At 50.4% G+C, this 15,427-nt stretch overlaps 1 protein-coding gene across 4 annotated transcripts in view; it reads left to right on the plus strand.

Annotated features, from left to right (window-relative positions):
• The window catches only part of Syne3 (spectrin repeat containing nuclear envelope family member 3), an 88,690-nt gene that overhangs the window by 14,634 nt on the left and 58,629 nt on the right, over nucleotides 1-15,427 (plus strand). The window contains exon 2 of one of the 4 annotated variants that reach the window (XM_075947449.1): nucleotides 7,848-7,987. The exons of the other annotated variants lie outside the window; for them this stretch is intronic. The gene's annotated coding sequence lies outside the window, so the exon portion shown is untranslated. The remainder of the gene's footprint in view (nucleotides 1-7,847; nucleotides 7,988-15,427) is intronic. 4 annotated transcript variants of the gene reach the window in all.

Consider the following 15,427-nt stretch of genomic DNA (forward strand, 5'->3'; position numbering starts at 1 on the left):
CTGACCATCCTTTCCCATCATCTAGGTGGGTGCCCTCAGCTGCTCCAGGGTGAGGCAGAGCCCTCCAGCTCCCCCTGGCTGAAGAGAGTGAGGGCGCTGGGTAAACTCTCAGCTCCGCACACAGCAGGCAGCGCCTGTCTCTTCTGTGGGTCTGACTGGAAGTTCACCCAATAGAAGCCTTCACAGAGGGAGGGGGAGGGAACGGGAAAAAGGAGGGACTGAGACTGAAGCCAGTGCTGTCAGGCTTGGGAAACAAACCACTCCCTAGGATCCTGGGGGAGGTTTACACTTCTACTGCCAAGGGGTTTGAAATAGTCCCCATTCTGCTGAGGCTGCAAGATGACACCTTGGCCCTGTGAGAAGTACATGGGAATTTCTGTCACCCAACTTGTACCAAGACCTGCAGAGCACCAGCTCCTGGAAGCCTTCATTTCCCATTGGGCCATGTCATGGATGGCAGGCAGCGGGGATTATAAATAGAATGTACCTGCTCTTGCCAGGGCTTGGGAACATCAGACTGGCCACCTGTCTATGTGAAGCCCAGGGCTTGTGCCTGGGGATGGACTTGCTCCTTAGACCTCTTTATTGCTGGGTGGGGAAGACTCAGGCATGCCCCTCCCCCAAGGGACCGTGCGAAGGATGAGGCAGCCACGTGACTTGCTGTGTGACCTTGCTCAGGTTACTTCACCTCTCTGTCTGTGGATTTCTTGTCTATTTAAAAAATGTCCATTTCTTTTGTATTTTCCAGTTTTGTGGCATACAGGCTTTTGTAGTAAGATCTAATGATTCTCTGAATTTCCTCTGTGTCTGTGGTTATGTCCCCCTTTTCATTTCTGATCTTATTTATTTGCGTGTTCTCTCTCTGTCGTTTAATTAGTTTGGATAGGGGTTTGTCAATCTTGTTGATTTTCTCCAAGAACCAACTTTTTGTTTCATTGATTCTTTGGATTGTTTTCTGTGTTTCTATTTTGTTGATTTCCGCCCTCAGTTTTATTATTTCCAGTCTTCTACTTCTCCTGGGTGCGTCTGCTTTTTTTTTTTTCTAGAGCTTTCAGGTGTGTTGTTAAGTCCCCAATGTATGCATTCTCCGTTTTCTTTAAGTGGGCACTTAGTGCTATGAACTTTCCTCTTAGCACTGCTTTCATCGTGTCCCATAGGTTTGAGTATGTTGTCTCTTTATTTTCATTAAATTCGAGGAAGACTTTAATTTCTTTCTTAATTTCTTCCTTGACCCAGGTGTGGTTCAGTAGTTGACTGTTCAGTTTCTATGAGTTTGTCGGCTTTCTGGGGGTAGTATTGTTGTTGCCTTCTAACTTTAATCCGTGGTGATCAGATAAGACACAGGTGGACACTGATATTTTTTTGTATCTATGGAGGTTTCCTTTGTTTCAGAGTATGTGGTCAATTTTCGAGAAGGTTCCATGAGCTGCAGAGAAGAAGGTATATTCTTTCCTATTTGGGTGGAATGTTCTATAGATGTCTGTTAAGTCCATTTGCTTCATTACCTCCAATAATTCTCTTAATTCTCTATTAGGTTTCTGTCTGATTGACCTGTCCCTTGGAGAGAGAGGTGTGTTGAAGTCTCCTACTACTAGTGTGTGTGGTTTGATGTCTGCCTTGAGTTCTAGTAATATTTCTTTTACATAAGTGGGTGCTTTTATATTTAAAGAGTTGGAGGAGGATTCAAGGAGCCTAGGTGGCCAATGCTGCTGGACACTGGTAGATGTTCCCAGAAGCAGTGATGTCAGCTTACAGAAACCAGGGAGACAGGGAAAAAGGAGGGGCCCACAGACGCAGAGGCAAGTTGGGCTGAACCTGGGAGCTATTTGGGGCTCCTGCTACCAACAGCCAAGTTGGAAGACAGGCAAGAGGAAGTGGGTGACAAGGGCAGAGAAGGAGAGAGAGGCTTTGCTGAGCAGCCTGGGCTTCCTGCTATGGGGCTGTTGGAAGAACTCCACAGCTAGTTCCTCAGAAGACTCTGCCACTCCCCCCACTCCCCCCCCAAACACACTCTGGAAGATTCTCTGAGAAACTAGCAAGTGTCTGATGTGCCTCTCGTCCAGCCCGACCAGAAGCCTTTCAGGTCCTTCCCTCCTCCTCTCCCAGACTGGCCCTTTTATTGACGAAACCAAGTGCTCTGGGCTAATTTACAGGACCTGAAAACAGCCAGAGTTTCCTCAGACTGAAAGTGAAGTGACTCACATTCCACCTAAGGAAATGAAGGGCCAGAAAGGTCAATACCCTGAAGTCATACAGCCAGTAGGTGAGGAAGCCGGATTTAGTCCTAGGACTTGGAAGCTGTCTGGTTTGTAGACAGCAGGTGGAGAATGTTGCGCTTGACTCTGTAACTTGTGCTGGACGTCTAGGGATCCTGAACTCACTTGCTCTATTAACTTAAAAGCTTTCCTTTTCTCTGTGTGGCTGTGGCTGTTCTGGAATTTGCTCATAGACCAGGATGGCCTTGACCTCACAGAGATCTGCCTGCCGCTGCCACTTTGGTGCGTGCTGCTGGGATTAATAGCGATCAGTGTCCACCAAAGACTTTTCAAATAAACAAATAGGGGTGGGAGACGGCTTAGTCTATAGCTCTCAGAGAGAGTCTGAATGCTCATACCTAGCACCCGTGTCTGGAGGTTCATAGTCACCTATAATTCTAGCTTCAGGGGATCTGATCTTTTCTGGTCTGCTCAGGTACCTACACTTACGTGGGGACGTGTACACATACCTGGGGACATGTACGCTCTTGCGTGCATGCGCGTGTACACACACATGCTTATAATCAAGATCGATTAAAATACCTCCTTGCTCCTATCACTTTAAGGACATTTGTTTGTTATTATTATAATTATTATTATTTGAGAAGAGGTCTCATATAGCCCAAGCTGGCCTTGGTCTCCTTTTGTAGCTGAGGATGTTCCTAGAGCAGGGCATGCAGGCTGCCTCCACCAGCAGCCAGATTGCATTCTGAATGTGCGCTGAGGACTCCTCTGCTCTGTTGTCCACGTTTGTTTCCATCCCCATCAGTTTCTCACACAAGTAGGATGTGCTCAGTAGGGTTGACAGTGGTGGCCCACTGGCCAGATACCACGGCTCTAGTCAATCAGCTGTTGTTGGAACACAGCCAGCTCCTTCAGGGGTCATCTGCAGCTGTTCTCACACCTCGAGGCAGGTTCGGTGACAGAGACCACATGACCACAGGGCGTATTTACTGTCTGGTCCTTTCCAGGAAAGCTGGCTGGCTGGGCTGGTGCAGGAGCTCACAGTTCGGTTCCTCCTCTGGCTGGCACAGGAGCCCACGGTTGGTTCCTCCTCTGGCTGGCGCAGGAGCCCACGGTTTTGTTCTTCCTCTGGCTGGTGCAGGAGCCCACGGTTCGGTTCTTCCTCTGGCTGGCGCAGGAGCCCACGGTTCGGTTCCTCCTCTGGCTGGCGCAGGAGCCCACGGTTCGGTTCCTCCTCTGGCTGGCGCAGGAGCCCACGGTTCGGTTCCTCCTCTGGCTGGCGCAGGAGCCCACGGTTCGGTTCCTCCTCTGGCTGGCGCAGGAGCCCACGGTTCGGTTCCTCCTCTGGCTGGCGCAGGAGCCCACGGTTCGGTTCCTCCTCTGGCTGGCGCAGGAGCCCACGGTTCTGCAGCCTGTCTCATCTCTCAGCCCCGGCTGGCCCAAATATTAGTCATCACATTTCTTGCGGCAAATGGCCCCAAATATTCCACGGGATGGATGCCACATATTTTCCTTTTGCTGGACTAATCTTTCGCACCTCTGCTTCCCCCTCTCAGGGGCACAGGCGTTTGGTGAATGTATGATTTAACAAGCAATTAGGCAGCACCCACTGTGTGCCAGCAGGGCACAGATTTAAGCATTTTACCAGTATCAGTCTTTGGGGCAGCAGCCAGCAGGTTGTAGTTGGAGGCATGGCACCCATTGACTGAGAAAGTGTTAAAGTCAGGCTTGAATCCAGGCTGCCTGGCCCTGCTGTCTGACTCTGATCAGTTGTGAGGAGGGGTTCCGGGGAATCGGCCTTTGAGAACCCCTGTGTGGGATAAATCCCGTTGTACCGTTCAGGCTGTAACTCAGGTGTTCCCTACTCCACCCGGCAGCCCACACCACCCAGACTTAGCGCTGGTCTAGCCTTTGTTAGCCAGGCTGCTCAGCCCAAGTGACCACAAATGGTGTTTTGTTGACTAAAATGCCCGATGCTATACAGAAAGCAAAAACCAGCAGTGAATCCTGATCGGGAAGGTACCTAGGGGTCTGCAGTGGCTTAGACAGGAAGGGGTGTGCTTCCCAACCTGAGGGTCCTGGGGTTCACCAGAGGTTAAACAGATAATAAATTCACACATGATCCAGTTGGACTGAGAAATCCGAATATAGAGAGCATGACCAGGCTGGAGAGATGGCTCAGCCATTAAAGGCTAGGCTCGCAACCAATCAGGAAAGATTAAGAAGAGCTCAGGGTATCTCCTCTTTGGAACATTCTGGGCCATTTACAGTAATAGCTAATAGCAAGGATCACTGTAGCAAGCATGTTAGTTTTCCATAGGTCAGAAGCCCTAGGAGGTTCATGAAAATTTCAGACATTCTGCCGGAAGAGAAACATGCCAAAACGCTACTTAGAGTGACGGCTGTGCATGGCACCTCCAGAAGCCCAACAATGATCCATTTTGGAAAGGGATGTTAGTGAGCACTTCTAAAGGACATTTATATTCTCGTGGTGGGTCCCTGAAGGTTGTGTCTCAGACTGGAGATGTGGGGCACGGGTGTGGGGAGTCCTCAGAACAGGTGCTGTTTTTCCCGTAGAGGGAAGAAGCTGAGTGGTCAGGTCAGGGTCAGCTGAGGGCAGGGCTCTGTTGTTGGGGTGACAGGATCCTGCTCGTTCACCTCTGTGATCTCTTGCCCCCCAGACTTGAGTGGGCGTTGAAATGTGATTTGTCATCAGATGAATTTGGCGTCTCCCAAGCTTAGGAGAAAAGAGATGCTGACCATGGTACCCGTGGGAAGATGAGAGGCTCCGCACTCAGGGATACATTGTCTTCACCGGTCCTTGGATGTGGGATGAAAGGGCCACGCTGAGTGTTGCTTAGCTGTCCGTCCTAGGCCAGGCCAATGCCCCTGTAGACTCATGGGCAGCCATGTACTTTGGGAATGCTTGAGGAAGGCTCACCAGGCCCAGCAGCTCTAAGTCCAAGCCATGTATTCTGTCATGCTTGTCCCCACATCAGGGACAGATACTCACAGGGAGGGGGCAGTCTGATGAGGCTAAGCTGCCACCTTGTCTATCTCTGCAGCCTTCTGGGTGTGAGGGGAAGTCCTGCTGTGACTCAAAAAGGAAGCCCCCCTGCATTGCCTGTGACTCACTTCCGCATGTGGGTTACCGATTCACTGCTTGGCACCGTTGCTGCCAACAGACACACACGGACCCGTTTCCGAGTCAGGATCTCCGTGACTAACTGATCTGGGAAGGAGATCTGGCCTCTCTGAGCCTCGTTTCTCCGTCTGGAAGGTTGAGGGTTACTCAAGCTCTGGTAGTCAGTGAGCTTGTCAACGCACACACGTGACTGTTGCTAGCCTGGCCATGTGTGCGAGACCTTACTATTGTAACTGGAACTTGTAACATTTTATCCAAACTATAGGATCCTCCTCTGACATACATAGATGACCTTGACAGGACAATTGTAGGTCACTGATGATCAGGAGAGCATGGAGAGGGTGGCTGGGCAGTCTTCTTTTATGCATTTACCTGTTTATTTACTCTGTGTGTATTTGTGTGTGTGTGTGGTATGCTCACACTCATGCATTCCATAGCATGTACACAGAGATCAGAGGACAGCTGTGAAAATTAGCTCTCTTTTTTTCCCTCTGTGGGCTCTGGGGATCAAACTTAGAGTTAGATTTGGGGGCAAGTGCGTTTGGAGCCATCTTTTTGTTTGTTTTGTTTTTTGAGACTGGCTCTCCCCGTGTAGACCTGGCTGTCCTGGAACTCACTGTGTTTACCAGGTTGGCCTCGAATTCACAGAGATCCTCCGGCTTCTGCCTCCAGGGTGCTGGGATTAAAGGCATGTGCCACCATGCCCAGCCCTGCTAAGCCATCGTGAGGGCCCACAGTTTTTAACCTCACGTAGTCCAGGCCGGCTCGTTGCGTAGCTGAGGGTGACCATGAGCACCTGGTCCTCCTGCCCCTAAGCACCATGGCTGTGCTCGCTTTACTACATTTTGTTTCCAGCTCCTACATTTAATCCTTTGGTCACTTTGAGTTGGGGTTTGTCTATGGTGTGAAGAAGGGCTCCAGCTTCCTACTGTTGTCGGTAATGTCCTGCATGCTTCCTTGAAAACGTATTTTGCCCAGTGAATGCTCTTGGCACCCTCGATGGAAACTAAGAATCTGTCTGTGTCAGAGTCATTGTTTCTTGATCTGCAGGTCTTTGTGAAGAACTAGAACACTACCCCCCAGAGAGGCCCAGGCTTCTTTTATGCCACAATTGAATCCTAGCTGTAGCTCTACCGCTATTACACTGTCCTGTGGGCCTGGCAATTTAGATGTGGGTGGCACACCAGTACTCCCAGCAGGCTGGGAGATGGAAGCAGATCTATCTCCAGTCTGAAGCTAGCCCTGGCTATACAGAGGTCGTCTCAAAATAAGATCCCAGGGTGACTCTCTTGACTAGACTCCAGCCCTCCAGAGAGGATTTCCATGTGACGTGAATGAGGGATTGCCCAGAACTTTCCTCTTCTTGGCTTGTTCGGGGCTTTATTGTGCCATGAAGACCTACGCTGCAGCCTGAGACCTGGAACCACAGTCAGATCTGGGGTGGTCGCAGCCTGACTGTGGGAGGCAGTGTCAGTGTTAGTGAGTGCTCACTGGGTAAGCAGCAGCAGGCCGGCTCCTCTGTGTTACTGCACACTCATGGGGGCTTTGTGCACTGAGTAGGGGACACGTGGTGATTGACTAGCAGTCCAGGGACTAGTAGGGGCGTGCTGGCTGGCCCTGTGCACTGAGGGCTACAGGTTCAGAGGGAGGATGGCAACACGGGGTGCTACTAACCAGGTCACTCTGCAAACCTTGACCCCAAGCTAAAGGGTGGGCAGATGGAAGCAAGGAATAAGATAGACCACCATGAAGTGGACTTCTGGGAAGCACTCTCCCACCTACTTCCCAGAGCAGCTGTTATTTTACTTGCCCATCAGATGGTCAACTTGACCACTACTGACCAACTGGATGTTGAACAAGCAGCTCAGGGAAACTTCTAGAGCCAAACTGCTCCATCCTCCATCCTGGCTCTCCAGGCATGTGAGCAGGTTATTTAACATCCCATTTCCGTATTCATAACATAGACCTAATTATAGTATCCTCCTCATGAGGGTGCTCCTAGAACAAGGAGAGAGCTGCGGACAATGGCTGGAGTTGTAGTGCTGAACAATGTAGCATTTAGTGCTACATTTTAAGGCCACTCTGCTGATGGTTTTCCAGCCCAGGGCTAGGACGCCTTGTAACTTGGTAACAATTAACCTTTAGAAGATCAGAACAGAAGATGCTAATCATAGTGCTTCAGACTTGGGGCTGCAAGCATTTCCAGTTTTTCCAGTGCCGTCTGTTAGAAATATGTCCTGAGGGGATCAAAGAGCCCCTTCCCCTGTCAGCAACCTTCCCACCTTCAGCTCACCCATCTGGAAGGGCCTGGAAGCCAGGTGGCAACCACTGCTCCTATTCTAGCTGTGAAGAGACTGGACTTCAGAGCTCTTGGTAGAGGGGCTGCCCTGGGACCTGTCTACCCCATCTGTGACCTCAGGAAGCTCTTACTTGGGGATAAACAGAGCATTAGCTGAAGTCCATCTGGTTCTGGCCTTTTTCAGGCTTCCTGAACTGGTTGGAATTGTTTTTACCAAGGAATGAAATAAGCAGAGAGGCCATTTTGAAGACCCACTAAGCTGCAAGAGGGGAAAGGCTCCTCTCTGCATTTCCAGTCTCACCGTGTCTCCATCCACACATTTCTGTGAGTACTTGCTGTTCCAGGTGTTGGAATCAGAGCAGGCCAGGGCAAGGCCTCCTGTGTGTTTATAGTCTTACAGGCGCCTGGGCACACAAGCTCGGAGCTCAGAGGCCTGTGGAGCAGGTTGCTGATCTTCTGTCCTGATGCTGTTTGTGACAGCCTCAAAAACTACATGGTGGTCCAGGGCCTCTGGAGAGAGCTGCTGGGGGCCGGCAGGAGGGTGGGCCCGAGCTCAGAGAGGTGCCTTTTGGAGTTCAGATTGCCCGATGCACATTGGGTGAGTCTGTTTGTTTTTCTGGCTTCACACCCTTTTGGCTGTTGGTTCAGAGTGCCTGGTTTTGGCCTCAGAGAGCCAACGAGTTGGCAAGCAGCATCCCTGGACCTGGAGCAGGTTTCTCTTGGCTACCTGCTCCTCATCCTCCTGGCCTTCAGCCAATGCCTGGCACTAGCACACTAAGAAGCGTGGCGGGTGAGAGGTTTGGGCAGTGCATGGTGGAGTCTCTGCGCTCAGAAGCCCTGGAAGGGTATGCTGGATCACAAGTATAAAAACATTGGTAAGATGAGGCTGGCATGGTGACATATGTCTGTAGTGCCAGATACTCAAGAGGTTGAGCCCTGGAGTTTGAGCCTTGGGCAACACAGCAAGACCCTGTCTTGTGAAATAAGGAATGATGGGTTTAGGGGAGCAAAAGTGAGCTGTTATGTCTGGAGTCGCAATGGGAGGTATGTATTGAGGGGTCCATGGTCACTGTGGTACACAGACAGTCCTTTGAGGAGGTACAGGCCTTATGGGAGAGGCTCAGGAAGTGGCTAGCTGGCCGGGCAGGTTTAGTGGGTTCTGAGACTTTCCCCTTATGTAGGTAAAAATCCTGCCTGGGGAGACAAAGTTAGTTACTGAGGGTTGGGCCAGAGCTAGCTTGGCATGTGCCTCCACTCCCAGGACCAAATAGTACCAGTGAGAAGAGTGAACACAGGGATGCTGGGGCTGGACCCCTGTGGGGACAGGATGTGACTTCCTGGATGACTCCACCTTGCTGAGTCAGGACTTCACAGGGGAGCACAGGCCAGGACTGGGAAACTGTCCTCCCAGCCCAGGTAGGCCCTTGGATATTCCTTCTGCATACTTGGGCATGTGAGCGCTGTGTTTCCTGCTGAGGGGTGGACAGGACAGATCTGCTTTCCCAGGATCCCCTTCTCTCCACATTGTAAGAATGGCTCTATCTAACTTTGTCTGCTCCCCTGACCATACTTCCCAAATGGGACTTTGCTGGTGCCTTTTTTCTCAGAGTAGGCACTGAGCTCCTTGGGGTTTGGGAAGACAATTTGCTGGAGGTGGAGGCAACAAAAACTGGAGTTTAAGAGTTCTGGAAGGTCAAGGTCTGGGAGACATGGTTGCCATAGGGAGGTATGGTTGCCATAGGGAGGTATGGTTGCCATAGGGAGGTGATATCAAGGAGCCTTGCCATCTTGGACAGCAGCCAGCTCCTCAGGTGACCTTCAGTGCCTCTGGGGAGACAGAGAGCAACACTCAAGACCACTGATTACTCCACAGAATCTACTAGAAGCTTCCTGTAGTGACAGCCATTAGAGTCCGGAGATGGTACTTGGAGCCTGGCTGTGCTGTTTTCCTCCCAAGGAGGAAGTCTGCTTTGTGTTCTGGAAGAGAAATGGCCGAGGCCGTGTAGGCCAGAGTGCAGGAGTAAAGGTAGACGGTGACTGAACGCCTGCTTCTCTCCTTAGCTCACGCTTACTCAAGCCAGGCAAGGCCTGGTAGCCCCTCACATCTTATATATGATGGGGACAGCTGCACACACAGCTGGGAAAAGCCCTGTCCTTCCAGAGCCTTGGTCATCCTGAAATGCACATTAGTAGTCAGGAGTGCACACCTAGGGAAGAGGCAATGGCTCAGGGAAGCCAGGCAAATGCTGGTAATCCCGGTAGTGGGGAGGTGGAGGCAGGTGGATACCGGGTCTCACGGGCTAGCCCATCTGGCCTACTTGGAGAATTCCAGGCCAGTGAGAGACCCTGCCTGCAAAAACAGAGGTGGATGATTTCAAAGGGGGCAGTACCAAGGTTTTCTCTGGTTTCCATGCATACCATTCTCTCTCTCTCTCTCTCTCTCTCTCTCTCTCTCCTTCCACTCCCCCTCTCTTACGCCCCTCCCCAAACACACACAAAGGGAAAAAACCTCAACCAAGTTCCCAAGCAGTGAAGGACCCTTCTCTCCAAAACCAAATGGATGGCTCTTGAGGAGGGCGCTAAGCTTGCCATGGATCTCTAATGTATGTGCACTCAGGCCCATGGCCTCTCACACTTGGGCACCTTCATATTCATTCATTCTCTCTCTCTCTCTCTCTCTCTCTCTCTCTCTCTCTCTCTCTCTCTCTCTCTCTCTCTCTTCTCTCTTCTATTTCTGTCCTGCTCCTTTGTTTACGTGTCTGAATAGTCTACCATTCAGTGCCCACAGAGGCCAGAAGAGGGATTCCTCAGAGCTGCATTCATAGAAGGTTGTGAACCTCCATGTGGGTGCTGGGAATCTGCTCTTGACTGCTGAGTCATCTCTCCAGCCCCCATCCCACTATTTTAGACTCTGATTAATAAGTTCTGGCAGTTTGATTCAGCAGGACTTCTAAAGGCTTCTAAGGGGTTTGAGGGCAGGTGCCACTGTCCTAGCCCGTTGGTCTTCAGAGGGTGCGTGTGTGTGTATGCATGTGTGTGTATATGTGTGGACACATCACTACCTTCAGTGTAAAATATAGGCATTTAATGTGCCCTCTTGTGAAGCCCAGCTGTGTTGATTGGCTGGCATCAGCCTAGGATGGGCCATTCCACATCCCAGTCAGGTTCCAGCAGTTCCAGCGCCCATCTTAGCATGATCTGGCCTACAGCAGATGGCCCGTCCCATGCCCGCTGAGCTCTGTTCACTCTCTGTCAGCAGCTGGCCCCGTTGCCAGGGAACCCTTAAGGACTCTTGTGACTTTCACAGCTTCTGATGGACTGCCCTCTTGGAGCCTGCACCAATTGCACCTAAACTCGGGGAACCATAGTAAAGCCCTTGAAGCCCCACCCTGTACCAGAGGTGCCCCATCTTGCACCAGGGCTGTCCTTCTCTCCCTTCTCAGCTTCTTATATTTTGACTTTGAGTTGACAATGTCAGAGTTTCCCAGGAGGGATCTTGGCATCCCCCAGTCCATGACTATTGATAGAGAGCTTGGGGCAGCTCCTTGAGGATGCTATTTTATAGTCAGCCAATCCAGGCAAAGGGGTGGCTCCAGCAGCAGCCAGTCTTCACAGCCAAGGACTGGTTATCTGTGGTGGGAGGGCTGATCTCAAGCCGCTTTCAGAGCACGCTATTGAAAGCAGTTGTTGGCCTGTGTTCTCAGTGGCTTTAACGGAAGGGAGCCTTCTCACTCTCTTTCAAAGCAGGGCTTCTTAGATAGCCGTTGATGGTCATCTCTCAGTATCCTTGGGGGATTAGTTCCAGAACCCTGCCCCCTCCCCAGTGGATATCAAAATCTATCCATGCTCAAGTCCCTTATATAAAATGGCATAGTATTTCCATAGAACCTGTGGGTGCATCCTCCTGCATGCACCAACCACAAAGTCAACCAGTGTGCTCTTGGTAGTTGATATACTCTATGTGTCAGGAAATGACTAGAAAATGCCTGCAATGTTAAAGGCATATGCATTTGTTTATTTATTTATTTGAGACAGGGTGTTGTTATGCAGTTCAGACTGGCCTGAAAGTCACTTTATAGCCCAGGGTAGCCCCAAACATGTAGCAATCCTCCTGCATTAACCTCCTTTGTGCTGGGATTGCAGGAATGAGCTAGCTGACAAACGTGAGAGTTCTTACTGTTGTTGTTGCTGGTAGTGGTGGAGGGGCGCTGAGACAGGGAGAGCCTCATCTAGCCCAGACCGACATCAGACTTGGTTTGTTGCTAAGGCTGACGTTGAACTCCTGATCCTCCTGTCTCCACCCCCCACGTTTTGGGATTGCAGTCGTGCACTCCTGTGCCCAGCTCAAATGCAACTTAGAACAGCAACAGCAAGACCGAGGCCAAGGATGGTGGCACACACCTTTAATTCCAGCTCTCTGGAAGCAGAGGCAGGAGGATCTCTATGAGTTTAAGGCCAGCCTAGTCTAAAGAATGAGTTCTAAGCCAACCAGATTCACATAGTGAGATCCTGTCTCAAAAAAAAAAAAAAAAAAAAGAAAAAAAATGACCATTGTGATTGGCTGCATCTGTTGATGTAAAAGCCATGGACATTGGGCTGACTGCGTACCTAGTGGACTGAGATGGTCCTCACTTCTCCAAAGTTTGCACTCATTTCCTTCAGTCCCTTAGCCTGTCTGCTCTTGTTTTGTTACCTCCAAGATGGGCTAAAAGCATTGGGGTTATTCCTAATCTAGGTTTGGCTGCCCTGGAGGGGTATAAGGTTGATGGGGTAGCATGTAGGTGCCTGGTTCAATGGCTAGTTCACACTCCCTGGGTGTGCCCCGGCCCTCCTTTTTACACTCTGTTCTTAGAGTCACCTCCTGTTAACACCATGAAGAAGACTCCCAAGGACTGTCCCTTGGCACTCTTGGATGGCGGCCTCTCTGCAGCACCCCCCCTTGACGCAGAGGAAGGGAGCCTTCCGACAGCACACTTGGAGAAGCTTTAGGATTAAAACCAGCTGCAGCTCTGATCATGAAATTCTATCTTGGGAGAAGAGGCCAGAGGGAAGCAGAATGGAAGGGTGGGAACCATGTGTGGCGGGGAAGGACTGAGTCACTGCTGGGTCTGGTGAGTCACAGCCCAGGGAGCATGCCCCTTAGGACTCAGGGTCAGTGTGTGTGGGGCCCAGCTAGGGTGACCAGGCAGGAGCATCAGGATGTAACTTCTCAGTGGGCCACTGCAGGACCTTGGTTTCCTTGGTTATGATCTCTCCATACCTTCAGGATCCTGAACAGAGTGTCAAGAGGCCCGATGGGTGGGCACAGGGCAGAGGAGGCCAGTGTGGGAACCCTGAGGGGCCTGGCTGCCTCCATAGAGCCTGTCCAAAACCCAGGTCTCTGAGGACGGCCCATGGAGGGCTGGCTGCCCCAGCTCACCACATCACTTGTCGGCTCTCAGTGGAAGCCTGGCACAGGCCGTGGTAGGCAAGCTGTGTGACACTCGGGGCTATGAACAATGGCTTGAACTTGAGTTGTCCTGGATTCAAGTCCTGTCCGTGCCACTTGCAGGGTTTTTAGTATCCACGAACTCCAGATTTCTTTTCTCCATGGTAAGGAGAATAGTCAGTGCCTGCATGGCCTTTGTAGGGTGAATAAGTGGATAGATACAAACCCTCCCTGTAGAGCAATGGTTCTCAACCTTCCTAATGCTGTGGCCTCTTATTACAGTTCCTCATTTTGTGGTGACCCTCCAACCATAAAATTATTTCATTGCTATTTCATAATGATAATTTTTCTGCTGTTATGAATCGTACTGTATATATATCTGTGTTTTCTGATGGTCCCAAAGGAGTCGCGACCCACAGGTTGAGAACCACTGCTCTAGACCCAGGCACAAGAAGAATGCCTGGGAAACGCTGGCTGCAGCTGTTCCCACTGTGAATCGAGAATCACCGCTCTGGCCAGGGTCTGTGCTTCTCTGACTTTGTTTCCCTCACTGCAGAAAGGGATCGATAATGCCAGACATGTGTTGTTACGTTGGGAGCCCGACTTTGTCCTTTGCTTTATTTGAGGGTGTATGGTGTAGTGTTTTAGGGGTGCCCTCAACAAGATGTGCTTCAGTTGTAAACAGGGTTCCGTGAACTCTGCATCACTGGAGGGCAAGGAATACTGCAGGGCATGCCAGTGAGTGCCCAGCAAATTTCAGAACGGGCCATTCGGGTAGTGTGTGTGTGTGTGTGTGTGTGTGTGTGTCTGTGTCTGTCTGTCTGTCTGTCTTAGTTTACTTTCAATTGCTGTGATAAGTACCAAAAGCGACTGGGGGAGGAAAGGGTGTATTTGGCTGCAGGTTATAGTACAAGGGAAGAAGTCAGGGCAGGAACTAGAGGTGGGACATGAAGCAGAGACCTTGGAGGAGCGCTTGCTTCTCATGGCCTGCTCAGCCTGCTTTCCTATACCATCCCAAGACCACAGTGGGCTAGACCCTCCTACATCAATCATTAATCAGGAAAATGTCCCACAGATGTGCCTGCAGGTCAGTCTGATGGAGCCATGTTCTCAAATGAGGTTTCCTCTTTCTGGATGACCCCAACTCATGCCAAGTTGACAAAAACACTAACCAGCATGAGGGGATTGGGGCCAGAGGTTCAGCCCTTACCAGCAGCACTACAGAGCCAAGCAGGGCCTGCAACTTCAGTTTGGAAGAAGGAAAGGAGAAGGAGGAGGTCTAACTGACCCCAGCAGACAGGACGTGGAGCTCCAGCTGGCAGGAGGCCACGTTGGGCAATCTTGTCAATGCCAAGAACCCTGCCCTTCCTGCAAGACTGGTCCCTTGACACCAAATTGCAGCTCAGTCCTTTGCTCTGGGGGCCGGAATCAGGATAAAGGGAGCCTTTAAATGGGCAATGTGCTTTGCTCTGGCCCAGTCCCTCCTAGCTGACCCTCCCCATCCCTACTGTGCCTACACTCATTGTCTTAGTCAGGATTTTTGTTGCTGCCATGAAACACCACGACCTTAAAAGCAAGTTGGGAAGGAAAGGGTTTATCTCGCTTTCATATCTCTGTTCATCATTGAAGGAAGCGCCAGGACAGGAACTCACACAGGGCAAGAACCTGGAGGCAGGAGCTGATGCAGAGACCATGGAGGGGTGCTGCTTACTGGCTTATTCCTTCCTGCTGCCTCCTACACAGGTCTGGTAATGTCACCACCTTCTTTTCTTTGCAGCCTAATGGCTGATCTCTGGGTCCCTTTTGTCCTCTGGCAGCTTCTTGGTTCCTTTGTTCCGTTCCACCCATGTGGACATCATGAACAGACCCCCAGGAAACTGTTCAGACGGCACAGAAATCACAAACATGGGTGGAGAGAACAGTTGGAAACTAAGAGGAAAAGATGTTTATTAATTTTAAAAAATAGACCACATGTAATGGATTTACTTGAAATATATTTGGAATCTACTAGATTCTTCAAAGGCATTTTAAAAAAGATTTTATTTTTATTATCTGTATGTGTGGGTATGTACATGTGAGCACGGTGTTCATTGAGGCCAGAGGTGAAGGTTCCTCTAGAACAGGAATTACAGGTGGTTGTGAGCTGCCCAATGTGGGTGCTGGGAACAGAATCCAGGTTCTCTGCAAAAGCAGTATGTGCTTTTACCTCTGAGTGATCTCTCCCACCCCAGGAAATCATTCTTTTAAACTGTCATTTAATTTTATGTTTTCTTTTGATTGACACATATAGTACCCTTATTTCTGTATACAGTATTCAAATTCAGTGCATGTATACA

This window comes from Microtus pennsylvanicus, chromosome 14 (genome assembly GCF_037038515.1).
Source record: "Microtus pennsylvanicus isolate mMicPen1 chromosome 14, mMicPen1.hap1, whole genome shotgun sequence".
NCBI classification, from domain to species: Eukaryota; Metazoa; Chordata; class Mammalia; order Rodentia; family Cricetidae; genus Microtus; species Microtus pennsylvanicus.